The sequence below is a fragment of the Panthera pardus genome, unplaced genomic scaffold (assembly GCF_024362965.1).
Source record: "Panthera pardus isolate Hobbes unplaced genomic scaffold, ASM2436296v1 HiC_scaffold_7, whole genome shotgun sequence".
Taxonomy (NCBI): Eukaryota; Metazoa; Chordata; class Mammalia; order Carnivora; family Felidae; genus Panthera; species Panthera pardus.
Window position 1 is genome coordinate 2,457,755 of NW_026527002.1, and position 19,816 is coordinate 2,477,570.

Here is a 19,816-nt window from a genome sequence, read left to right on the forward strand (position 1 = left end):
CCAGTAGAAAGTACCCCTCCGAGACTGCTGTTGGGCCCCCGTGCTGGGCAGAGTGGCCTGACTCTCCAACCTGCCCTCTTGGTCAGTGCCTGGGAGCAGCCGGGAGGGTGGCTCAGAGGGACCCTGAGCTGGCGTGCCCCCTGCAGCTCATTTACAGGTGCACATGTGCTCTCACGGAGAGCCTGGGCAGCTGCAACTCATCTACGGAAAATAAGGAGACCCTAACATAGGTACACACGGGATGGACGCACTTCATGATAAGTGATGTGGAGAGGAAACCGTTGAGTAAGGAGTCAGGCCTGGAAGGTGATCTGTTGGTGTTGGTCAGGGGCAGGCCCCCAAAACACAAGGCAGACGAGTTTGAGGAAAAAGGAGATCAGGTCGGTTCTTGCCTCCTCTGGGTCCAGGGGGTGGAGGCACAAAAAATTACAAGTGCTTTTCTTTGTGTCAGCTGCACGTTCAGGTGGACTGTCTCCACCTGTGTCTCATCTCCCCGATCCCAAAAGCTCAGGCAGAGGCCTTGCATCCCAAATGGAGTTGCGGGCTCACTCCTGAACTGTGAGAATTAGATCGGAGTGCTCTGATCACCCCACCTCAGATCAGAGGCAAATATGTAATCTTCACAAAACCAGACAACTAAAAGTGGGACTATAGGGTGCTTTCCCTAAAGTGAGACTTCATGGCAAGAAAAAGAAAAAAAGGGATTAGATAGGGAGTGTGGAACAAGGGAAAACCTTGAGTACATTTGTGTTTGCGTGTGTAGAAACCACCAGATACCTGTGAGTTCCCAAATAAAGGGGATGTTGGGCAAATGTTTTATAGGCTTGAGGCACTCTGGATGCCTTCCTGGACGTAACCCCGGGGCAGACGCAAGGTGGCATGTTGGCTGACTCCTCCCTGAATGACCAGAGCTGAGAACAGTGGTCAGCGAAGAAGAAAAACTCAACAACCATTTATTCCGGAGGTAGCCTCACTGAGTTAATAACAGCAAAGGTGGCAAGAAGGCAAATCTGTAATCAAATCAAAGATCTACCCATTGGTGATCTTACCACATAGGACTATACTCAGGAAAAAGCACCGTCAGATCTCCCCCCTCCAAAGAAAAACAAATAGGAAAAAAAAACTGAAAACCAAATCCCAATTATAAAATTGTCAAATGGAAACAATAAGTGGAAATCTAAACAGAAGACAGGAATATGGCATATGGTTGTATTCTTCGATAATGTGACACACACACACACACACACACACACACACACACACACACACACAGAACTAGGAATTTGGTTTTCAGTTTAACATGGTTCTGCACTCGATATTATGTAAGATCGTTGCCCACATTTAGTTAGGGAAAAAGTGGAGAGTCCATTGAACAACTAACCGTAATAGATTCTCAGACACAGGCTAGATAAATTAGAATTGTGAATTTAATTTTAAGTAGGGAAATCTTGCCCTTGATTTAATAACAACGTAATGTACAAAAGGATTCCTTATGAGAAAACTCTTTTCCTCCAAGCTTCAAAAGAACAAATATACGAAACAAGGTAGGGGGTAATCTCAGCTTTATCACTGTGGGTAGCTGTATTAGTCATGTTACACCAGACTACACGGCAGAATAAATAAAGCTCAGAATTGCAATGGAATGGCTTAAAATAGAAAATGTTTATTTCTCATTGAAATCACAACCTCAAGTGGGTCAGAGACAGTTGTCCCCAGCTGCAAACCTTTCATCTCAAAGTGTTTTTGTTCTAGCTGTGCGGATCTAAAACAGAGTGCGTGTGAATTTACATCCACTTCAATGGCCTTATTCTGAAAGTAACACACACCCCTTCTGCTCCCATCGGATCGGCCCAAGACCTGAACCTAAATGTAAAACAATCTGGGAAATGTAAGAAAACACAAGGAAATCCTGGAGTGTTTTCCCTGCTGCGGTAGCCAATCTAGTAAAAAAACAGAGCTTAATTTTTCCATTTGGCTGGAAATGTCATTAGCAAAAAGATATTTCCATGATGGAATTATTAATTTTTTGTGTACCATTTTCTTAAGTATGTTTTTTTCCCACAAGGCGACATTTGAAAAAAATAATCTCTTTTTAGTCATATGTATGTGTATGAATTATATATCATGTATGTATTAAATATACACACATGTACATGTTCTCTGTGTATGCATGGAATATATATAAATGTAAAGATGAGATAAAAAGTAGAATCTAAAAACCCATAGTTCTTGTTTGACTCATTTATTTGATTCCAAAATCTGAAGCCCTTTGTGGAAATACAATTCTAGTTTTAAAGTTACAATTCTACCACTTATTGAAGGATTGGTCTTAGGACAAATGAATTGCTATTAATAAGGTCAAGTTTAAGGCTTTTTGATTGTTTTTATTTTAATCTTAATTTTAATATCACATGCATCGTTTAATAATCAATATGTTCATTTTAATATCACATGCATAATTTAATATAATCAATATGTCCTTTCCAAAATAGTGATAATTTGACATTTAGATGCCTCAATCGACTATACTCGCCACAATTATACGAACCACTTTACTCTGTGATGAAATATTTGCTTAAAGTAATATTAACATATTTATAGTTCTTATATGACTCTTTATCATTTAGTCACAATCGTTAATGCAATTGAAACTGATTTTACGTAGGGGCGCCTGGGTGGCTCAGTCGGTTACACATCCGACTTCGGCTCAGGTGATGATCTTGTGGTTTGTGAGTTTGAGCCTCATGTTGGGCTCTGTGCTGACAGCTCAGAGCCTGGAGCCTGCTTCGGATTCTGTGTCTCCCTCTCTCTCTGCCCCTCCCCTACCCACGCTCTGTCTCTCTGTCTCTGTCTCTCTCAAAAATAAATAAACATTTAAAAAATTTTAAAAAAACGAAATTGGTTTTACTCAAAATATTTTCCAACTGAATAAATTTTTATCCATCCACTATTTACAACTTACACATTTTTGTAATGTTAATCAAAATATACAAGTGACAGATTAAATTTCTCAATGGCCAGAACATTTTACATCATAAAATATATTTTAAATTTTTTAATATTTATTTCTGAGACAGAGAGACAGAGACAGAGTGTGAGCAGGGGAAGGGGCAGAGAGAGAGGGAGACACAGAATCCAAAGTCGTCTCCAGGCTCTGAGCTGTCAGCACAGAGCCTGATGTGCGACTCGAACCGATGAACTGTGAGATCGTGACCTGAGCCCAAGTCAGACTCTTACCTGACTGAGCCACCCAGTTACCCCTAAAATATATTTTAAGCGTGTGGCTATTTTGACATGTTTGCAGTATGCTTAGCCATATATTCATGATTTTTAAAAGGTCTAGTTTCTAATTGCATCATCTGCCCCTCTCAAATATAACATCGTTTTTGGCATGATCTTTTCAAATTTATGTCTTTCACTGCTCGAAACACTTCAGCTCCACAAAGGTAAGAACACGTCCTTTTAATTCATAAATCTCTATTGAGTGCTCCATATGCGATTATTGTGTTGTAAAGCAAATGTACATTGCCTCTCTCGAGTATCAATTTCTTCCAGGAGATAAAATTCAAGAACTGAAACAATTATTTGATGACTCCGGGTGTTCATTTCTCCCCTCTGTGATTCCACTCGAGGGAAGGAACCGCCTGCATATCTGGCCATGTCAGAACCTACTTAGAGATTCTGTATTCGTTCGGGTTAATTACAAAGTAGTGAGAGACCACACACTACATTGAAATGATATTAGATATTTACTTTCGTGTTATTAACATGAGTGCTGCCTTTTATTAAAAGACAGAATAATCCTGTACTTCCAGCAGAGCACAAATACCTTGTTTATTTGGATTTGTCTCTTCTTTACCCACCAGGGATTCTTTCCAGTGGAACCTCTGTAAACATTCACCATGCCAGGAGGGAGTGCTGAGACTTTAAAATTCAAAAAGCATCCGGGTAGACTATGCGTGCCCCGGTGGGGTCTGTTTGTGCAGGGCCCAATTTCTGTCAAGCACCTATATATTAGCATATAAGATGCGAAACACCTGGGCATTTGGAAACATCAGTGGATATAAATCTTTTGAGGGTGCCCAGAGAGAAAAAAGGTGTGAAAGAGAAAATCATGAGGAGTTGTATAAAAATAATTCAGAGAGAGAGAGAGAGAGAGAGAGGGCCAAAGACAGAGACAGAGAATGCTTTAGAAAATTCTATCAAGTTCTCTATGTCACCGACTGTCATTTCATTAGCTTCTCAAACGTTGATACGTATCAGCATCTCCTGGATGGCGAAAGAGAAGAGAGACCCAGGCTCTCTGGAATGCGTGTGGCCTGGGTGTTTGCATTTTTCCAGCTCCTGAGGTGGTCCTGAGACCCACCACAGCTCGAGAGCTGCGGTTTATACGCGGTGCTTGAGGGGACCAAAAGTGGGGCCTATGGGCCTCTAGCAGACTCACTGAGGAATATGATAGGGCCAGGAAGGACAGCTACAGGGAATCACATTTCAATACAGAACAATTTTATTTATTATAATGCACTTATCAATCAGCTACGTCATTCCCTAGCTTGTTTTTCCTGTTTCATTTGTTTCTCACATACCTAAACTCTAAAATAAGAAAAGACAGCTTGGATCATGTGTCTATACAACCATTTACATCACTCACGGTCTGCATATCCCGATGGGGTAGTTTGAAATCCTTTCTGTCAAAAAATCACAATGTCCTACCTAACCAATACCCGATATTTATTAGATTGAATTTGATGGTCTCTTAATTGTTTTTAAAGGTAGAAATATTCGTTTTAATTCTAAACTCATAGCTCATTTCAAGGCTTTAATAGAAATGACTGGGGGAATGCCTGGGTGGCTCAGTGGGTTACACGTCCGACTTCGACTCGGGTCATCATTTCACAGTTTGTGAGTCTGAGCCCTACGTTGGGCTCTGTGCTGACGGCTCAGAGCCTGGAGCCTGCTTCGGATTGTGTCTCCTTCTCTCTTTGCCCTTCCTCCGCTTGCTCGCTCTCTCTCTCAGATAAATAAACATTAAAAAATATATAAATACAATTTAAAAAAGAACTGGGATAAAAGTCTTAATTTGACTGGGCTGACTGACCTATTATAAAGATAGATGTAATAAAAAATTAATGCATTTCTTAGTACATCACTAATGATATTTTTAAAATTATATTGCAAAATTGTTTCTTCTCTCTGGCTGTAGGTAGCTGGTGCCTTACAGCGTGATATACTATGGTTTGTGGTCATCACTAAATTCTTGAATAACATTAGTCAGTGAACTCGCCAGTACTTTCCCTCTTGGACATATCGTGGAGCTTAGTGTTCCTAGAATAATAAATACACAGCTAATTCAGATGCATTTATTTTTTGAAATATATAAACTGTTCTCCTAAAGCTTGTATCTTTCGTCATTTTCTGTTATTGCAATGGTGAAGCGTTACACACAATAGTAAAATGGACACTATTAATAATAACATTTTCTTGTTAGGTAGTTGGGATAGTCTGTGTTCTATTTTAACCCATTCATGTGCATTATTTCCTTTCTTTTCACAATCCAGTGAGGTAGGTTAGAAAAGGAGGTAGATGACAAAGTGACATTGGCCCTAGATCACAAGCAGAGACAGTGACAGAGCCGAGGGGAAATCAGGCTTTGGACACAACAGCTTATGCTCCAATCACTGCAGCACCTGCCCCAAATGCAAATGTTCACTGAATGAAAGAAGCACATCCAGGGGATGGGTAGATAAGTAGGAAAGGGGAATTTTCAGACCACTTTTGCCTCTACAAAATGACTGCATTGTGATAAACCTACCGCAAGCTTTAAATTAAAAATTATTAATTAATACAAACTAAGCTCTATGTTTATCTGATGTGTTTGAATGACTTATAAGTTAATTCACTACATTTGCATATATTTTATACATAAAATAAAATCTATTATATATATTACAACTTTTTATATATTGCATCTTTATATATACTAAAAATGTGTAAAACTATAGCTGCTCATAATAGTAAATAAGATACCAACAGTACCGATTACTAATGAGTTGTTAAAATTTCAGAATCGGAATAGGCCATGTTTTTAATAATCATGTGGCCGTTACTCTGTTCTTTACATGGGTTTTAGGTACCACAGAGCTGGAAGATAGACAAAATCAGGCCCACAGTCCAGGGAGGGAGACTGAACACATAAAATAAATGTCCATTTACACACACAGAAACCACGCGTGACTGTACTGAGCAGTGTAAAATAGAAATCTCTTAACTGGTTTTGTAATAAGAAAGTCTGAGGAAGCAAACAATGGTGGAGCCCGATGGAAAATCAGTATGATTCAATAAAAAATGGGAGGTGGGGAAGGGAAGGTATCATATGGATAAAGCTATGCTGAAGGAAATATTCCAAAATTAAGAAAATACTTGTGGCTAGATTATTATAAGAAAAATCATGGTGAGTCACAGGAGGGAGATTTTTCAGAATGAAGCCATTTCTGGACATCTCGAGAAGTCTGGGCATTGGGAAACCACTGGGTGATCTGTAAGCTGAGGAATGATGTGCTTAAACGTGCTTCTTACAACGATTGTCCGAACGCTGTCTACATCCCTTTAAGGAGGAGGCGATAGATGTAGGGAAACTAGATTGCAGACTCCTGGTGAGGCTGGCAGTTCTAGAAGTGGGGAGAAATGGTCAGAGCTGATCATGTTGGAGCTGACAAGGCTTAGCCATGGGACCTCTGGTTAGGAATCAAAGTGTCAAATATTCTCAGATCTCAGATTTTAATATGAAAGAAAATCGAATGCGGCCACAAAAAGAAAATGGAAGATAATTTCTTTTGGGAAAGATCATAAATTCTAGTTTGGACACATGGGTTTGGACACTAAAACAGATGTATATATACAAGTATATAGATATACAGACCTGAACATGTGTCCTGAAATTCAGAAGAACAGTCTGAATTGTCCAGGGTTTTCATTAGGTCTTAGAATTCCTCCATTTTACAATTTACAGCATACGGATACCATATTTTCATGGTCAAATATTGTTTTTTAAGTATTAAGTCTATATTTTTTGAGTATAACTAAGTATTTCACTTTATTGGAGCAATTGTAAATGGTATTGTTTTTAAATTTGCGGTCCTCATATTCATTGCTGATATGTTGAAATCCAATTGTTTTTCTGTGTTGGTATTCTATCATGTGACATTGCTGACGTTCTAGCAATGTGTCTGTTTTTACAGTTTCCTTAAGTTTTTATGCAGATAGGTCATCTGCAAATAGGGACAGTTTTCCTTTTTTCTCTGAAATTTGTAGGCCTTTAAACAATTTCTTTTTTTTTTTTTACTGATTTATTTTGTCCTATAGTAGCACCTATATTTCCTTGAAGAGCATTATGGCAAAAAGCGTTGGTGAGAGTGGACAGCCTTGCCTTGTTCCCACTTCTAGGGAAAAAGCATTCAGCTTTTCACCACTAAGTTCTGTGTTAGCTGAAGGCTTTTTATAGGTGCCCTGTAGTTTGGAAAGCTCCTAGAGAGTATCTCAGGTGTAATCTGAAACCAACCCCAGTACAAGGAGGGAAGAGAGAGAACAAAGAGATAGACCACTCAAGATTGGTAGTTCGCAGGTTTGATAACAGGAAAACTTATATCTGAGGCTTGTCTTGGGCACCCTAATGGCAAGAAGAACCCATATTCCAAGGACAGGGGAGGCGATGGGGAGCCTCCAATTGCCTAGTCCAGCTCATGATCAACCGGCACTCATACCTCTTGATGACCTCCTCCAGCACAACACCCCTAGTGACTCACTCTTACAATCTCATGCGCCCCCTCCATCTTTTGCGGTAAGTCCTGAGCATTGAGCAAGGGGTTTCAGGAGCATGGACATGGCTCACTGGGTAGCATTGGAGGCAACAAGACACATACACGCAAGAGAAAACACAAATTAAGACAATGAGTTCCAAAATCAGTGACAACTTTTATCTTTTTGCCAAGAGACCCATTATCCTAACCGTTGTTTCATTAACTCTTCTAGGCTCAAGAGATCACTCAGGGGATTCCACTTGTGTCTTTATGTCATTTAATAAAGATGATACATTAGCAGACTCATCAGGTATGAACACATCACATTCTGTTGGTCTTACAAGGAAGGAAGGGAGAGACCAAAGAAAGAGGCAAGCCACCACAGATGGGTAAGTGACAGGTTACTTTAAAAAATAAATAAACAAGGGGACATATATATGAGCCTTGTCTTGGGTGGTCACAAAACAAGTAAAATTCCATATGAGTCTCCTGAATCTTAAAAGTTTATACAGAGACCTTAATTGGGCTCAGTCACCTAGAACATCCAGATGGTCTCAACACATCAGGAACTCAAGGCTGTATCCTTGGAGCAGCCTCTGGGAGCAGGAAGATAAGCAGAACCCACATTCCAAGGATAAGGGTAGGGGTGAGAAGCCTCTGGTTTCCAGAACCCACCTCACAGATCAACCCACAGTTGCATCCTCTTGAGGACCTCCTTCAACATACATTTTATCAAACTGAGTTAATCTCCCTCTACAAATTTCTGGGATCCTGAAACGGAGTTGGATTTTGTCAAATTGTTTTCCTTTGTCACCTGATATGATAATATAAGCTTTCATCCTTAGGTTATTGATATGACGGGTTACATTGCTTGATTAAAGAATGTTGAACCTGTTTTGCATACCTAGGATAGAATCCATTTGGCCATGGTGTATACTTGTTTTTATACATTGCTAGATTAGCTTTGCTAATATTATTTTTGAGGATTTTTTACATCTATGTTCATGAGCTATATTGATCCATGACTTTTCTTGTGATCTTTTCTGGTGTTAGTGTCAGTGTAATAATGTCCTTATAAGATGAGGTGAAAAAAATTTCTACTTTCTCAATTTTCTCAAAGAAATCATGTGCAACTGACATTCATTCTTCTTTAAATGTTCTGCAAGATTCTTTAATGAAATTATCTGGGCTAAAAAATTTATTTGGTGAGAAGGAGTTCATTATATAGTCAATCATTTATTGGTACTGGGAATATTCAGATTATCAGTTTTATCTAATTTGGATTTTGGTATTTTGTCATTTCCAAAGAATTGGTACTTTTCCTAAGTTGTTGAATTTATGAGCATAGTCGTTCATAGGATTCCCTTATTATTCTTGTAATGGCTGAAGATATATTGCAATAAGCCTTGTGTTTCTAATATGAGAGATTTGTATCTTCTCTATTTCTCTCAAGCTTGCTATGTATTTATTAGTTTTATTGGTTTCTTTAAAAAACATTTTTGTTTTATTGTCTGTGTTCTTTTTATGTTTAATTGATTTCAGGATCATCAATTTGTTTGAAATTTATTATTCCCTCCCTTCTCTTTGCTTTGAGTTTGCTTCCAATCTATCACAATAGGAACTTACATTTGTGACCTTTCCTTTCTAATACTATAAACATTTAGTGCTAAAAATTTACCCTTTAGCACCACCTTAGCTGCATCTTACATAGTTTGATACATTGTATTGTAGTTTCACTCATTTCTCTTTGGTTTTTAAATTCCTTTGAGACTTTCTCTTTGCTCCATGGATAATATAAAAGTGCTTTCTGTGTTTTCTACATGTTTACAGATGTTCCTGGTGACTTTTTATTACTTGTTCCTGTTTGATTTCATTATGGAAACACTTTTATGATTTCAATTCTTTTAAATTTGTTGATGTTTTATGGCTCAAGATATGGTCTGTGATAGTGGGGATTCCATCAGTTCTTGAAAACAATGTGTATTCTGCCATTTTTAGTGCAGTGTTCTATATATATCAATTGCGTCCTGTTGGTTAATTTTGCTGTTTAGATCTGTCACGTCTTTGCTGATTTTCACTTTTGTCATGCTGTCAGAGGGGTGTTGAATTCCCAGCAATAATTGTGGATTTTTCTTTCCACCATCTCAGTTTTTGTTTCTTATATTTTGTTTCCGTTGTTTGTACACATGTTTTGTATATTCTTTGTATAGTTTTGCAGTGATTGCTCTGGGTATTATAATGGATATATTTGACTTATCACAAACTACTGGTACAGGCATTATAGCACTTATTAGAGTGTTGACATCTTGCTTCCATTCAGCTTGATTACCTTCCCCACCTTTACAAGTCATTGTCATGAGTATCAGATGCTATAACTTCTTGTTCATGGACCACTATCTTACACAATACATAGAAGTCAACTCAAAATGTATTAAAGATTTGAACATGCGACCTGAAAGCATAAAACTCCTGGGGAAAAAAAAAGGCGATAAATCCCTTGACATAGGTCTTGGTAATGAATTTTTGAATCTGACTCCAAAATCAAAAAGAACAAAAGCAAAAATAAGCAAGTGAGATGACATTAAACTTAAAAGCTTCTGCACAGCAAAAGGAACCTTTCACAAATAAAAGGTAATTTACGAAATGGGAGAAAATATTTGAAAATCATATATCTGATAAGGGGCTAATATCCAAAATATATAAAGAACTCATAAAACCCAGCTGAAAAAAACAGTCTAATTAAAATTGGTAGAAAATGTAAATAAGCATTTTTCTAAAGATGACATACAGATAACCAACAGGTACATGAAAAGATGCTCAACATCATTAATCAGTAGGGAAATGCAAATGAAAACCACAGTGAGATATCACTTCGTACTTATTAGAATGGCTATTATCAAAAAGACAAGAAATAACAAATGTTGGTGAAGATGTGGAAAAAAGGAACCCTTGTGCACTGTTGACGGGAGTGCAAATTGGTACAGCCATTGCAAAAACAACATGGAGTTTCTTCAAAAAATTAATAAATTGAACTGCCTTGTGATCCAGCAAATTCCACTTTTGAGTGTTTATCCGAAGAAAACAAAAACACTAGCTCAGAATGATCTATGTATCCCTATGTTCACTACACCATTATTTATAACAGCCAAGATGTGAAACTACCTAAAGGTGCATCAATGGATGAATGGATAAAGAGATTGTTTATATATATACAGATATAAACTATATATAATGTATATTATATAATAGCTAATGTATTGTGTATATATATATATATATATTTTTAATTTTTTATATTTATTTATTTTTGACAGAGAGAGCATGAACAGGGGAGGGGCAGAGAGAGAGGGAGAAACAGAATCTGAAAGCAGGCTCCAGGCTCTGAGCTGTCAGCACAGAGACCGACACAGGGCTTGAACTCATGAACCCTGAAATCATGACCGGAGCTGAAGTCGGATGCTTAACTGTCTGAGCCACCCAGGCACCCCTACATATGTAAATGTAACAGAATATTCCTTAGCCATAAAAAAATGAAATTTTGTCCTTTGCAACAACATAGATGGATAGAAGGTATTATGCAAAGTGAAATACATCAGGCAGAGAAAGGCAGATACTGTATGGTTTTATTTATGTGTGAAATAAAAAAGGGGGAAAATGCAAGCTCATAGATTCGGAGAACAGATTGGTGGTTGCCAGAGTTGGGGGGGACAGAAAGGTGGAGGGTGGGAGAGTTGGGTAAATGGAGTCAAAAGATTTTTAAAAATTCCCTTTGAATTAACATAAAGAAAAAAAGAATGTAAACAATATAATATGTCCCTTGTGTCTGCCCTGTCCACTGTTCCTTCTTCCTTCCAAATGTTTCATATTTTTAGTTTTGTTATTTCCTTTGTATTTGAAGTTCGTGCTTTAGCCAATCTTTAGTAGTAATTTTATTAGTAATAAGTTCTTTTATTTTTCCTTCTTCTTTTATTCCCTTTGTTCCTGAAGAATGATTTCACCAGATGAAGAACTTCTGGTTGATAGTTTCTCTCCTTTGGTACTTTAAAAAAATGTACGCTTTCTTCTGGCCTCCATGGCTTCAGGTGAAGATCCATTGTCATTCAAATTGGCATTTCCCAGTAGGTAATAAGTCTTTCATCTTTGGCTGTTTTTAAGACTTTTTTTCTTTGTCTTCCTTTTCAGAAATTTAATATGATGTGCCTGTGCATGGATTTCCTTAGGAATACTCTGTTCAAGTTTCACTCAGCTTCTTAGACCTCTCGGTTTGTATCATTTACCTAATTTGACAATTTTTTAGCCATTATTTCTTTGAACACTCATTCAGCCCTACTCTTTTCTCTCCTTCAGAGACTCCCATGATTTGAAAGTTAGACTCTTTATTATATTGCTACAGATTCCTGAGGCTGTGTTCACTTTATCTTTCAGACTACTTTCTTTTTACTGTTCAGATTGGATATTTTCTATTGTTCTTCTCTCAAACCCATCGAATCTATTCTTGCAATTAGTCCATCTGGTGAGGGTTTTTTTTTTTTTTTAGTTCTGTTATTGTATTTTTCAGTTCTATAATTTCCACTTTTTCTTCCATCCTCTTTCCTTGCTTCGCTTTCTACCTTTCCATTTCTTTTAAGGAAATTTGTAACTAGTTGTTGAATCCTTTTTATTGAATTTGGCTTAAAATTCTTGTGAAATCATTCCCATATCTGATTTATCTTGCTGTTGGTTTCCGTTGAAGTATTTTTTACTTCAGTTTTGACTTTCTTGGTCACGGTACAAAGGGTGATATTTTTTTATTATGCTCTATCACTTTGTCTATTATGTTTGGAGACTCTGGTCCTATTTGAATCTTTTATTTTAGCAGGTGCTCGTTGTGTTTAGGTTCACTATATAGGTCCAGGCCTTCTTTTGTGAGCTGTAGTTGGAAAGACGACTTAATTCTAGAAACTTTCTGATTTTGTTTGGTCTGCTTGGATTATCTGGTGCTTCTCAGTCTTCCACTGGTCCCCCCGGAGCCGCCTGAAGGACAAAATTAGTTTCTCAGGGAAGGGTAGTTAAATGTCTATAACAGGCGATGAAAGCCTCGCATATACAAAAATGAAGAGTCTATTCTCCATGCTCATTTGCTTATGGTTCTCCTGCCTATGGGTGTCTGCGAATGCTTCCCAGGCCAAGCTGCCTGGTGTGATGATATTCATCTCGCCAGCACTCCCTAACCCACCAGTATCTCTTGGTCCAGGGTGCAAAATCTCAGGTTGCGGAAAAAGAAAGTCACCACCCCGACCACTTATTGTAAGCAAGGCTCCTGCTGGCTCTCCCTGCTGGTGGTTGTGGCTCACCTGATGTCGTAAAAGGAACTTGCATTCTATTCGGAAGGTGAGCTCACCCACGTGCCTGTGTCTGCTAGTTTGTATGTCAAGAAACCCATGGTCTAGGTTGTCTTCTTTTATTGGGTCGGGGTATGAAAGGGACCTTGCTATTTTGCTATTGCTCTCCTGGGCTCCCAGAGAAGTTCATCTTTCTCTAGCGACTGGTAGACTTCTCCTTTGGTTTCATCCTGTGTTAACTCCAGGGTTTTATTTCACAAAGAGAGCCAGGTCTATGTCATCTTGTCCAGACAGGAAGTCTCCAATATGAAGACTTGTTGCAAATAGCAAGATTTCATGATTTTTATGGCTGAGTGTTACTTCATTTTATATATACATATATATATATATATATATATATATATATATATACACATATATATATATATATATGAACACAGGGTTAAAAAAAAGAGAGAAAAAAAACAAGAAACAGACTCTTAACTATAAAGAACAAACTGAAGGTTATCAAAGGGGAGGTGAGGGGGGATGGGTTAAATAGGTGATGGAGATTAAGGAGGGCACTTGTGATGAGCATTGGGTATTGCATGTAAGTGATGATTCACTAAATTCTACTCACGAAACTAATATTATACTGTCTGTTAACTAACTGCAGTTTAAATAAAAACTAAAAAAAAAAGAAAGAAAGAAGAAGAAATCCTAGTTTCCCAAAACTTTGCATGTTTATGTAGACAAAAGTAATACCCAAGTATATATTACAAAACAACTTTTGTTTTATTTTTATGCAAAGTACATTAAGAAAATGGAAGCAGGAGGATGAGTTTGAGCAGTTGAAAGTATTTTGGTGAACAGATTCTAGAAGAATACCTAAAATTTAATTTCGACATTAATTCCTCACATGTGGTTTAAGTACCAATTTTTGAACTACTTAGCAGACTCTCACTGCTAAAGACTAGACATCCATCCAATCATGAAAAACAGAGTAAGGTCACAGTTTAATGATAAAAGCAAATCCTCTCAAAACATCAATGAAAGAGAGTAGGATCAGTGTTATTTGGCTAAGATGTATTGGCTGAAGACGGGCAGGGGGCATGCCTAGCTGGCCCGCAGGCTAATTAGCAAATGTTAGACATCTTTCCATAAGATTGTGATCCTCACCAGTTCTGGGGCACCAGGGGTCTGGATATTAACTCGGATTCAGGAGGGAAGACACATCTACACACGTGGACTAGGAGGTGGGGCAGGTGCAGGTGTGCTGCCCAGATCTTCTCTGACGAAGCACCTCTTCTGCTGTCTATTTTATTTTTGAGCTTATTTATTTATTTTGAGCAGGGGAGGGGCAGAGAGAGAGGAAGAGAATCTCAAGCTCAATCGCATGAACTGTTGGATCATGACCTGAACCAAGATCAAGAATTGGATGTTTAACTGAGTGAGCTCCCTAGGCACCCTGGGACTTTATTTTAAATAAAGGGAAACGAAGCTTTTAAAACTTTCTCCAAATTCCTATGCTGAGGAACCAATAGAGAGTATTGTTTCTCTGACTGAAAAAAGTAAAAACTTTTTAGCCAAGAGAATTATTTAAATAAATATATTAATTTTTATGCTCAAAAGTATTTTATTTTCAGGCATCTATAATGGGAAAGGTTGGAGATGGGTAGTTTAAAGGAGTTTAAGTATCATAGATTAATGTTTCTCAATTGCATCAGACTCACCAAAGTTGTTCAGGGAAAAAAAATGTAGACTATTGATTCTATCTTTAAATCTACTTTTACAAAAAGTTACCCTAGAATCCTTATATTAAACAAAGTTTGAGATTCACTGCTGAAGAAAATGGAGAAACACATGTTGTATCTTTGTACCTGTCCTTGAAAATTTCTAGTATCCTTATTCTGAGTTCCTCATAAAGTACACAAATTAAATTTGCAGATAGAGCCTATTATATTTAAATCGGTTCTTTACAAAATCAGTTAACTAGGTAGCAAGGAGAACTGGAGCGTTTGTAATGAGCCCATTAGAATCAGTTGGCCACCTTGGTGGGAGGTGAATCGGTCATTAACTTGAAAAATAAGGAAAAATATAAAGGGAGGATGAACACTTTGAGCTTAAGAAATGAGTTGTTGAAAAAACCTCTTTAAGTCTAGACTAAGGAAACTGTTTATTCTGTTAAAGGAAACATACATATTGTAAATTAAGAGCCCCCCCCCCCCGCCGCCGTCTTTTCCAGGAGGTTGACATGAAAATGAGGAGATATGGATAAACTTTAGAAAAGTTTTATAGTAGTTTGGTTTGAAAAAGCAAAGATAAATATGGAAGTAATGGCTATCGGAAGCACTATTTACAAACTAAAATAAATAAATAAATAAATAAATAAATAAATAAGAAATAAATGAAACTAAAGACTCTTAATTATTTTAAAATTCTGGCTCCCCAAAATCCCACCAAAGCAACTTTGGAAAGACAGCACTGAAGATAAATTCCCAGTTGTGCATCAGAGAGGGAAGGGCAAAGTTGAGATACTTATTGATTTTAGTGTGGATTAAAGTGAGTCTTAAAATCTGGGAGCGTGATTAGGATTGATGGACACAACACAGTGAAGAGTTGATAGGTCCTTTAAGAAGTTTCTAGAATGATTAACGTTGTTTGCATGTTTATCTTCCCAGGCAAGTATTTCCTAGATACTAAGGTTACATGGGTGAAGGCAGTGGGAAGGCAGTGAAGGCAGTAAAGTCAAATTAATAGACAATAGACAATAAATAGAGTGGGTTACAAATATGTTAAGTTTCCATAATCCATAAAAATGTTTAAACTCTGGATTTCCCTCTGTTGACAGGGAATGATATGTGAATAAAATAGTACTGCAATTTAGCTAGGAAAGAGACAATGATCAGATTAAGAATATTGGATCCAATAGGACCCATTGTCAATTTAAAACTATCTCCAAGGCTATACTGAAGTCAAACAGAGAGTTCTAAAAGATAAAAGACGTTGGACAATTCAGGAGATGACAACTAAGGCTACATATTTCTTTTTTTTTTTTTTAATGTTTATTTATTTTTGAGAGAGAAAGAAAGCAAGCACAAGTGGGGGAAGGGCAGAGAGAGAGAGGGAGACAGAATCTGAAACAGGTTCCAAACTCTGAGCCGTCAGCACAGAACCGGACTCGGAGGGCTCAAACTCACAACCGGGAGATCATGACCTGAGCTGAAGTCGCACGCTCAACCGAATGAGGCACCCAGGTGCCCTGAGGCTACATATTTCTTAAAGAGAACTGTCTAGAAGTGACAGAAGGGTCCTTGGTTTTATAGAAGCACGTGGGCAAGGGCGTCATCCAGATGGGAGTCATGAGAAGGGACGCAGATTGGATTTATTTTGGAATATACGGGGGCATGAGTGTCTTGTGGAGTGAGCCATTTCCTGGAATATAAAAGGGTGAGGGAATTTACCAACTTCGCTGTTTTCTGAAAGCACAGGGATCAGGAAAAGTTTCACATTTTTAGCACACAGTATGTTTGTAAGTGGGAGAAACAAAGTATCTGTGTTTTGCCATCACTATTTTGGGAGCCAAGTAATTCAGGGCTGAGTTTTTGTGATGACTGCAACGTATGATCGTATTCTCAAATCAGAAGCAGAGATGGTAGGATCTAAATGAACTTTGTTGTTCAACAGGAAGATTTCATCGCTCGACACAGAACGACCACAAAACAAACCAACATTAACACCTTCCTATCGACAAAACCAATGTAAAATAGATTTTTTTGTAAAAGTCAAAGAGACAGAAACAATGAATAAAGAAGAAATTAAGAGAAAAAGAAGTGCGTCTACTAGGAAATTATAGAGTGTCATAAACAATGTCTCAGATACAGATCAGAATAGCAGGTTTCCTGGTCCTTTTTAAATGGGTTTATGAACTCTTATTAGGACGGAAAATATCTCACAGAGATTCATGAGATGCCATGCCGTCTGGCAATTGCATAAACAACTTCCCTGATTTTGTCCACTTAATTCCTAGACATTAAGTAGATAAATGTTGCAAAATAAATCCTTGATCTCACCTCCTTTGGCTACCGGTTATTTTTCCGGAAACTGATAGACTATGTACAAAAATAAGTACCGGGGAACATTACGATTGTCTGCACTTAAAATCGAAACAGAGAGATGAGATTTCCTTAGCAAAAGTAGAAGAATGCTTTAATGAGAAACAGAAAGAATTCTCTAGGACAGTTCTCTCCTCTAATCGAAATGCCTCCTTATTAGACAGGTTGGTTTTAACAGTGGTCAATTCTGTAGAAGTAAACAAAGACTGCTCAAATGAGAACAACAACAAAAAAGCTGTTTTATTCAGAGCTTGCTAGAGCATGGGAGTCAGCCACAGTCACTTGCATTTTAACAGAGACTCAAAGGCAGACAGAGGAGTGGGTGAGCTTTAAAAAGAAAAAAGAACACTACGGTACCAGTGGTTCGAATTGTTGGGAGTGGGGAAGCTGAGCAGGGCACCCTATGTGGGTAGATTGGGGAGTGCCTTTGGTTTTCTCTGTCTAGTCCTGAGTTGAAATCAGGAGTGAAACATTAAATAAATAAAATAAACATGGGAGATTCAGTCATCGACTTTGTTGTAGAAGTTGTGGGTCTGAGCTCCATTGTCATATATGGTTTGTTCACCACCCATTTATGTATTCAATCTCTCCCTGTGTGAACGGGGAAAGTCAACTGCCTTTGTAACCAGAAACCGAATTAACTTTCTGTCCAGGTGTCCTTGTACTAATCACTTAACTTTTCAAATACACAACTATCTTTGCTCCTCTAGTAGGAATAGAAGCAGTATTTTGCTAAGCTCTGGTGGTCTGCTCTTGAAAGGTATCCCTATCTTCGTTTTTATTTGTTTTTTTTTTTTCTTATTTGTTTGTTTCATTTGAGTATGGTTGACACAATGTTACATTAGTTTCAGGTGTACAACACAGCGATTAGACAAGTTAATACATTATGCTAAATTCACCACAAATGTAGCTGCCACCTATCCTGAAACATTGCAATTACGATATCATTGACTATGTGCCTCGTGTTGTGCCTTTTATTCCCACGATTCATTTATCCCATAACTGGAAGCCTGTATCTCCCACTCCTCTTCACCCATTTTGCCCAACCCCACTAAAATTGGTATGGAACCCCAAAAGACCCTGAATAGCCAAAGCAATCTTGAGAAAGAACAAAGCCAGAAGCATCACAATTCCAGATGTCAAGATATATTACAAAGCCCTAGTAACTGAAACAATATGGTACTTGTGCAAAAATAGACACCATAGATCAATGGAACAGAACAGAGAGCCCAGAAATGAACCTACAATTATATGGTTAACTGATCTATGATGAAGTAGGCAAGAATATGCAATGGAGGAAGACAGTGTCTTCAATAAATTGTGTTGGGAAAATTGGACCACTACATGTAAAAAAAAAAAAAAAGAAAAGAAATGAAACTGGACCACGTTTTAGCACCATACACAAAAATAAACTCACAATGAATTAAAGACTTAAATAATACTCCTCTAACAACCTTATGATATGGGTGCTATCATTATCCCAATCTTACAGATGAAGAAACTTATGCGGACAGAGTTTTGAACATATGGTCAATCGGTGGTAAAAATGCTGGGATTTGAATTCAAGGAAAAAAAATAATTCGAAGTTGCACACTGCCTTCTTATTATAGGACCACTCCCTAAGAGTAATCACCATCCTGTTTTCCAGGAGTATAGATTCATTTCTGTATTTTATTAATTCCATAGTAAAAACTTGTTTACGCTTGGCGTATTTTTCTCAGTATCGCGCTTGGAAATTCATTCATGTTTTCTGCCTGTAGGTGTAGATCATTCATCATTTTGCTGTCAGCCATTGTGTGTGAATCCACCTCAACTCTATTCATCATTCAACTGCTTATGGGCATTTGGATACTTTACAATCGGGTACAATTATGAATGGCACCACTATGAACATTCTCAGATATATTTTGGTAAACGTATGTATCGGTTTCTGTTGGGTATTTACTGAGGGATGGGATTCCTGTACTCTATTATAGAGCATATTCACTATATTACCAACCAGTTTTCTAAACACGTTACCAATTTACACTCCTACCAAAGGTAAATGAGAGTTCAATCCAGTCTACCTGTTGCGGGACTAGGAGAGTATATAGTATACAGACTTAAGAGAAAAAAAAGAACATTTCCCAGAGAATTTAATTTCTAGTCCTATGCATTCTCTGAACATGACTTTATGTTAACTCGAGAGGGAAGGATGTGTCTGTGATTTCTGCATAAGACAGACCCCCTTTAATACCCTTCTATATATTTTCACAGGATTGTGTTCTCTGAAATAGTCCCTGCACAAGAAAAAAAAAATTCCAAGAACACATTGACATGCATTATAACCGGTGATTTTCAAAACAGGTGTTCATGTGCCCAAGGCTGCGAAACAAATCATGTGAAGGACTGCCAAAGTAGAGATTACAGCAGTCAGTATCTAGTACAAGTTCAGTAGATACGGACACGTTTCCACAGCAATCCCTTAATACTCTATCTACTACGTGAACTTCTTACAATAATGAGAGCAGGCAATAAATTCCAATAATTAAGAAGTAGTTAACACTTGGAAAAAAAAGGTAACTAAATAGGTCTGTAAAATTAAAAAAAAAAAAAGAGCACAAAG